Here is an 8,043-nt window from a genome sequence, read left to right as displayed (position 1 = left end):
GTGGCTGATGGTGCTACTGTTACTGCCGGTGCTGCTGCTGGTGCTTGTAACCCTTGCACCATATTCTCTAAAGCCACTACCAGAGCGCGAAGCTCGTTGACTTCTTTTACTACACCGGGATGATTGGCGGTTCGGACGAGCGGATGAATAAGATCCAGAATTTGAGAGAGTATATAATCATGACGAGATACTCTGGAGATGAGAGAGAAAATGGTGTCTCGAACAGGTTCGCCGGTAAGTGCTTCAGGTTCTTCGCCAAGAGGGCAATGTGGTGGATGGAAGGAATCGCCTTCTTCTTGTCTCCAATGATTAAGTAAGCTACGAATCCATCCCCAATTCATCCAGAATAGGTGATGGCTGATTGGTTGATTCATTCCGGTTACACTGTCTTCGGAGTTCAGGTGAATATCCATATCGGAATAGCTGCCGGAGTTTAAGGAATTTGAACTAGATACGAGATCCATCTTGTATAATTAGGGAGATGATTTTTGATATGAATTAGATTATAGAATTTAGTTTGGTATTCTTCAATACATAATTTACATATGTATATATAATACCAAATTCCATAAATCACGGAGAAATTTTCGAAAGATGTCAGGAAAAGTTTACAGTAACAGATACGCTAAGATATGAATTTTTTTCTATACACTATTTATGCAATAAATGCAGGAAAATGTGTCTAGACTTAAGAATGATAAACATGTAATTTCTGACAAGAAATGATAAGCAAAACTTTTAACATGCAGACACGGTCGAAGTCCAGACTTACTAATGTATCCTAACCACTATCAGTTAGACACACTCATGCAAGACCTGGTTCGCTAGGACCAACGCTCTGATACCAACTGTGACGATCGCTCCAAATCCATATGGACGAACACGTCATTCATCGATTTCATTGCGAGGTATTTGACCTCTATATGATACGTTTTGTAAACATTGCATTCTTTTGAAAAGGCACACCATAAATGAATATTTAAATCAAAGGTTTTCGACATCTGATGATTTCTACATATAGACAATCACCGTAAATAATAGTTTACAATAGTACTTCCGTTGACAATGCAGTCAAAATAAGATACATGGTGATAATTTGGTGAATGCAACGTTTCCTTGAAAAATATGCCATGTAAGACTCCATACACATAGCTTGTCTAACATATAAGCAAACAGCGGAAGACTTCTAGAAACCTGAGAATAAATATGCTTAAAAGTGTTAACACAAAGGTTGGTGAGTTCATAGTTTTAATTTTGCGCATAATCTGTATATAAAGGTGGATCACAAAGTTTCAGTTGTTTCATCCGAAACGTTTATCAAAATATTCTACGAAATTGAGCACCCTGGTAACTAAACTTAACGTATATATAATTTATACCCTTTGTATAATCATCTTAATAATACACGCAAACCAGCGTGTACGCTTCTCAAATAGCATACGTCCGTTAAAAGGCTAGTGCTCTAGCTCGGACGGGGATATCAAGCCCTATGGATCCATATACTACTACTCGCCCCCACCAGTTCTTATAACTGGCAGTTACTAGTTACCAAAGCTAAGGAATTTTCGGTTCAAATTCAGTGTAGAATTTAGTATGTACTTGTATCCATTGCATTTAAAATAAAGTGCATGTATTCTCAGCCCAAAAATATAGATTGCAATAGCAATTAAAAAGGGAGCAAATGAAACTCACCTTAGCAGCACATAAGGTCATTCACCGAAAAATGACCGAAACTCGGAATGCAAAATTTGTGACGACCCGGGAAATTCCGACCAAATTTAAACTTAACCTTTGTATGATTTTGACACGATAAGCAAAGTCTGTAATCTTGAGTCTCAGGAAACTTTTGAACTATTATCATGTATGCAATTACCCTCGACTATTCCCGACGATTCACGAACCACTATCTGTAAATAAATACATATATATTTAAATATACATATTTATAAATATGAAAGAGAAACTTATGTGATTTAATTCATTTGTGTAAATAAAAATAATATATGATTTTACTATAAACATATATATATATATATATATATATATATATATATATATGTGTGTGTGTGTGTGTGTGTGTGTGTGTGTGTGTGTGTATATATATATATATATATATATATATATATATATATGTATATGTATATATATATATGAAAAGTATATTGAATGTATATATATGATTTAGAATTTAGTTAATAAACGCTCGCAGCACTCGTTTGTCATCTTGATAGTTATTAATCAAGTTAAAAACGAACCTATGAGATTTTAAAATAATCGGTGATTCAAAAATGAGTTCTATAAATTTTAGGCTTACTAAAAATGTATTTAAGATTTAATTATTAAATTTCAACACTTTTTATATTTTACCCATAAATGAGAGGGACAGTTGATGTAATTTTTATTTAATAATTAAGGATCGAATTTTATACCATAATGACCAGAATAAATAAATATAGTTAATTTAAAAATATGAGATTTTTCTGAACACTTTTATCCTCCACTGATGTAACAACGAGTACAAAATTCAGTCCGTGAAAGACGACGGCTAATATATATTTACACGTTTATTATTATTATTATTATATTATATAAAAAAATTCTGTTTCAAATTGATGGATAAAAAGCCGTGATTTATGGTGTCATATTTTTCTTTGCCTCACCACTTGAGAGATATGTATATTATATTTATAATTGTAATATATACATACATATCATTGAATGAAGACACATGACACACATATTATTAAGACACATTCAGAAAGATAATAAGGCCACTCCTTATCGTAACTAAACTATTCATCCTCTTAATCTTCCACATCAGCGCCACATCAACACCAATATCCTATAACTAACTCATAATTAAACACTCCCTATAATGGCTAAAACAATACTCCTCTTAATATACAACGTACAAGCAATAAAGCATCAAGTCCAACAATAAAAAGCCACTGGACCGACAATTCCTATAACTAAACTTAAAACTTCCGTTAAATTGATGGTGGATGCGGGTAACTAAAGCGGGTAATGAGCCCGTGCTTATGGTTAGTTACGGGTAATGACGGGTAATAAACAGGTAATGAGCGGGTAATGAACCATAGGGGGTGGTCTAAGAACCCCACTTCCTACTTCTTGCAACTGCTCAATCACAGACTCTTATCAATCTCCAATCCAAACATCATCATATTTTTTTTTAACCTTGTTTAGGTTCGGCAAACACTAAACCGAGTTTTATATGATGTTATAGTGTTTCGACATCTGCCTTCTATTAAACCAAAACCCAAGTTGCCACCCCACTCCCTCACCACCTTCTAACATAAACAATCAACTTGGCACCTCACAACCATCACCATTCCACCTTCTGCCTCCATCTCCACTCCATCATCACCATACACCGTTACTTTGATTGTCGCTAAACCAAACCCGGTAACCACGAAACACCCAAACCTTGTGTTTATTTTTCTATCCGATCATAACCATTTCATTTTATGTTTCTTCTCGTTGTTAAAACACCCAAACCTTGTGTTTATTTCCCGCTACTGTGTTTTCCTTCCTTCTTCATGTTATATGCGTACCACAAACACCTTAACCACCACCGGTATGTTATCGATATGTTTGTTTTCGTTTTTCTCTCTCTCTCCCTCTCTACTTTTTCCGTTTTAAAACCACCACTGCACCATCATCGTTATCGTTGCATCTACTTCTAGTTTCTTGCGGTTTCAACCGAATCAACCCATGAATCACTTCTTTCTTTTCTTTTCTTTTCTTTTCTTTTCATTGTTTCTGTCAATGAGAAACAACAAACCACTTGCTAGTAATCCTTTTAAAAACAAACGTGTATTGTGGCATCCACATGCTAGTAATCCATTAATATTGATATGGTTGCTTTTGGTTCTTTCTTGGCAGACACCATTAACCAAATACCCACCTTTTGTCCCCCACTTATTCAAGAAGCATGGATTGAAGGATAAAACGTGTGAGCTGGAGTAATAAAGTGAACTAGTGGAGTTATTATATTTTATTTTTGCCGGGTTCCTATTTTACCTCAACAGCCACGGTTACCAAATGGTATTTGAGTTGGGTTTCATCAAATGAATGGGGCTCATGCAACTTGTATTACTTAAATAAAAAGTATGATAGCAAATTATTCAACAACTTTAAAAAAAAAAAAAAAAAAAAAAAAAAAAAACGATGCTTCTTTTATCTTGGGCCTAGACATAAATTCCTTTCAGTGTTGGGTTGTAAATTGTTTAAGCTTTAAAACGGGTGGACGTTTCATATTGAACTGGGTTTGGTATTTGTTGCTATGTATCAAAAGATTAGCCATCTTTTATACGTTGAGGACTTGTTTGCTATGTGTTTTCTGTTAAGAACCACAAAACAAAAATTCACTCAGATATATTCTTAATTCACGAACAGTATTGGAAACCAATGAGGTCGGGCTAAATTAAAGATCTAATTGGGCTTGTGATTTGGGTCGTGGTTATTGATAGGTTGCATATGATTTGGGCTCAATAAATTGATCTATTCAGATGATGAATGAATGATGATGATTAAAGGATTATGGTGATGATTTATGTTATAAGGTTTGATAATGATGATAACAAAGATCATGATACAGAGATGATGAATTTGTGATGTAAATAATAAAACAGTGGTTTTACATAATAAATAAATATGTGTGCGAGTCTTCACAAGATAGAAATGAGCAGTTCAATGGTTTGGTGGGAAGTGGTGGAAATGAGAGGTCATGGGTTCGAATTTAGGTAGTGACACAATTTTTTTATTTAATCAACCATGGAAGCTACAACATATTTAAGGTGGTATTTATATCTATTTATTGTTATTATTATTATTCTTATTATTAGTACTATTATTATTATCATTATTATTATTAGTATTAAAATTAAAATTAACATTATTATTATCATTTTTATTATCCCTATTATCATTATTCTTATTATTATTATTATAAGCATCATTATTATTATTATCATTATTTTAGTAGTATTATAATTATTTTTACAAATAAAAGATATATATATATATATATATATATATATATATATATATATATATATATATATATATATATATATATAGCTAGTACCATATCATAAGTATATCTAAGTTACTATTTAAAAAAAACATATATATAATTATACATAACCTTTAAAATAATAAATACATTACTATTTTAAATAAGTAATATATTATATGATTAATAAATATAAATCCAGATGAATACCATTATATGTTCATTATAGGTTTTGATATATATAAAACTGATATAGGTTCGTGAATCCGAGGTCAACCCTGCATTGTTCAGTTCCGTCGTATGCATATTTTTACTACAAAATATCATATTGTGAGTTTCATTTGATTCTCTTTTACTCTTTACATTTTTGGGGCTGAGAATACATGCAAATGCTTTATTAACTGTTTTACAATAATTATATGCGTGAGTTTCATTTGCTCCATTTTTAAATGCTTTTGCAATATATATTTTTGGGACTGAGAATACATGCGCTGCTTTTATAAATGTTTGACGAAATAGACACAAGTAATCGAAACTACATTCTATGGTTGAATTATCGAAATCGAATATGCCCTTTTTATTAAGTCTGGTAATCTAAGAATTAGGGAACAGACACCCTAATTGACGCGAACTCTAAAGATAGATCTATCGGGCCCAACAAGCCCCATCCAAAGTACCGGATGCTTTAGTACTTCGAAATTTATATCATGTCCGAAGGAGGATCCCGGAATGATGGGGATATTATTATATGCATATTGTGAATGTCGATTACCAGGTGTTCAAACCATATGAATGATATTTTGTCTCTATGCATGGGACGTATATTTATGAGAAATGAAAATCTTGTGGTCTATTAAAATGATGGAAATGATTATTTATGTTAAACTAATGAACTCACCAACCTTTTGGTTGACACTTTAAAGCATGTTTATTCTCAGGTATGAAAGAAATCTTCCGCTGTGCATTTGCTCATATTACACGGAGTCGTTCATGGCATATAGAGGTCAGAATCTCGCAATGGGACCAACTGTTGAAGACTTCGTCCAGATGGATTAGAACGGGTCACTACAAAATTAACCGTAGATCTCAACCTAGAGAACATATGTTGGTCAATACATGTCTAATAAGCTAGGTTGGGTCATAGTGTATCACAATCCTAATGCTCGAGACCCGCATGTGAAAGTTAACAAAAGTCATTTCAAAAGTCAACCTGACCCAATATGATCTTTAAATCTATACATGTTTATTATATTAACATAGTATAAGTCCTGATAGTTGAACGAATTTATAGTTTATCAAACTCAAAACATTATTTATTTCAAGAGTTATATTGTATTTGAATGATCGTGGCAATTGGATATATTTTAACATTTCATATAGTTTTTCAATACTTGTAAAATCAGATTATAGTGTTTATAAAGCTTTAAAACATGATAAAACAGTCAACTTTGACAATTGTTCAACAAGACGAGACATGTCTTATATAGAAATTCATTTACTCGATTAGTAATATCTAAAAATCCAATTTATCAATCTCATAGACAAGTTGTTTAAATATTAATTTACAGTTTCAAATACAATTTCAATTAACGTCATACATAATTCAGTTGACCATATGTGATGCCCCGTACTAAATCATCATGTACAGACCATCAACAACAGGATCATTACAAGGTTAAGTACTATATGCGATTTCAAAAGAAGTTTGCATTCATATAAATAGTGATGTCATAACCAACATCGAATGTTTTACAACCCAAAAGCATGCTTCACTAAGTAGAAGCAAATAATAATTGTAATAAAGTTTGTATGCAAAAGTAAACGTTCATGCGGGACATTTCTAAAGCAGCGGGTTGTCTACAGCAAGACTAGTACAACAGCGGAAGCAACCTTAAGCACCTGAGAAAAACATGCTTAAAAACGTCAACACAAAGGTTGGTGAGCTATAGTTTAAGTATAACAGTAATGTAAGTAGGCCACGAGATTTCAGTGCTACAACGAGCGTTTCAAAATAGTAATCCAAATCAGTATGTTTAAGTATATGCTCAACCGTGGGCACTCGGTAACTAAATTAACGTTTAAATAATATATCACCCCCTGAAAGTACACTTGGCAAGTGCGTATGTTTACGAAGTATTAAACACTCGTTAAATGCTAGCGCGACTAGCCCGAGTGGGGATGTCAAACCCTATGGATCCATATCTAAGATTCGCGTTCATGGTTCAAAAACCGATGATTAAACGTTACCGAGCTAAAGGGAATGTTTATGCCGTTGTATAACCCACACATATATAAGTTTAAGTACTCGTGCCTAGTATGTAAAACATAAAATCCGCATGTATTCTCAGTTCCCAAAATAAGTTAAAGTAAAAAGGGAATGCTATAACTCACAGTGATAAAAGCGGTAAAGTCGGTAATGAAAGTACGCAAGTAGTAAGTCGGTCCGAAAGGTCGTCAACAAGCAATACTAGAAAGGAAAGAAAGAAAGAACAAGTGTGTGTGTGAAAACCAAAATGAGCAAGTGATTTGAATGAGAGGTAAATGGCTAGTATTTATAAGCAAGGAATTTGACAAGGATTGATGACATGGACAAGGGCTAGTATTTATAAGCAAGGAATTTGACAAGGATTGATGACATGGACAAGGGCTAGTATTTATAAGCAAGGAATTTGACAAGGATTGATGACATGGACAAGGGCTAGTATTTATAAGCAAGGAATTTGAAAAGGATTGATGACATGGACAAGGGCTAATTAATTGGGTCACTAGCTAGAGTAGGGTGGGCTTGACCCCAACAAGGTAGAAAGTCCAACAAGACTAACTATTGTGCATAATTAAATTACTACGCGTAATTAAGCATCCAAAAACCCAGGTAATTATTATTATAAAATAATAATTAATATTTTGCAGTCATAATATTCCGATTATGACAAAAGTTAAACGTGCGCGCAAGTTCGCGGTTTATTCGAAACGTCAAATAACACTAACGGTTATAAAGGCTTCCAATG

The sequence above is a fragment of the Rutidosis leptorrhynchoides genome, chromosome 4 (genome assembly GCF_046630445.1).
Source record: "Rutidosis leptorrhynchoides isolate AG116_Rl617_1_P2 chromosome 4, CSIRO_AGI_Rlap_v1, whole genome shotgun sequence".
Taxonomy (NCBI): domain Eukaryota; kingdom Viridiplantae; phylum Streptophyta; class Magnoliopsida; order Asterales; family Asteraceae; genus Rutidosis; species Rutidosis leptorrhynchoides.
Note: the sequence above shows the minus strand (reverse complement) of the source record.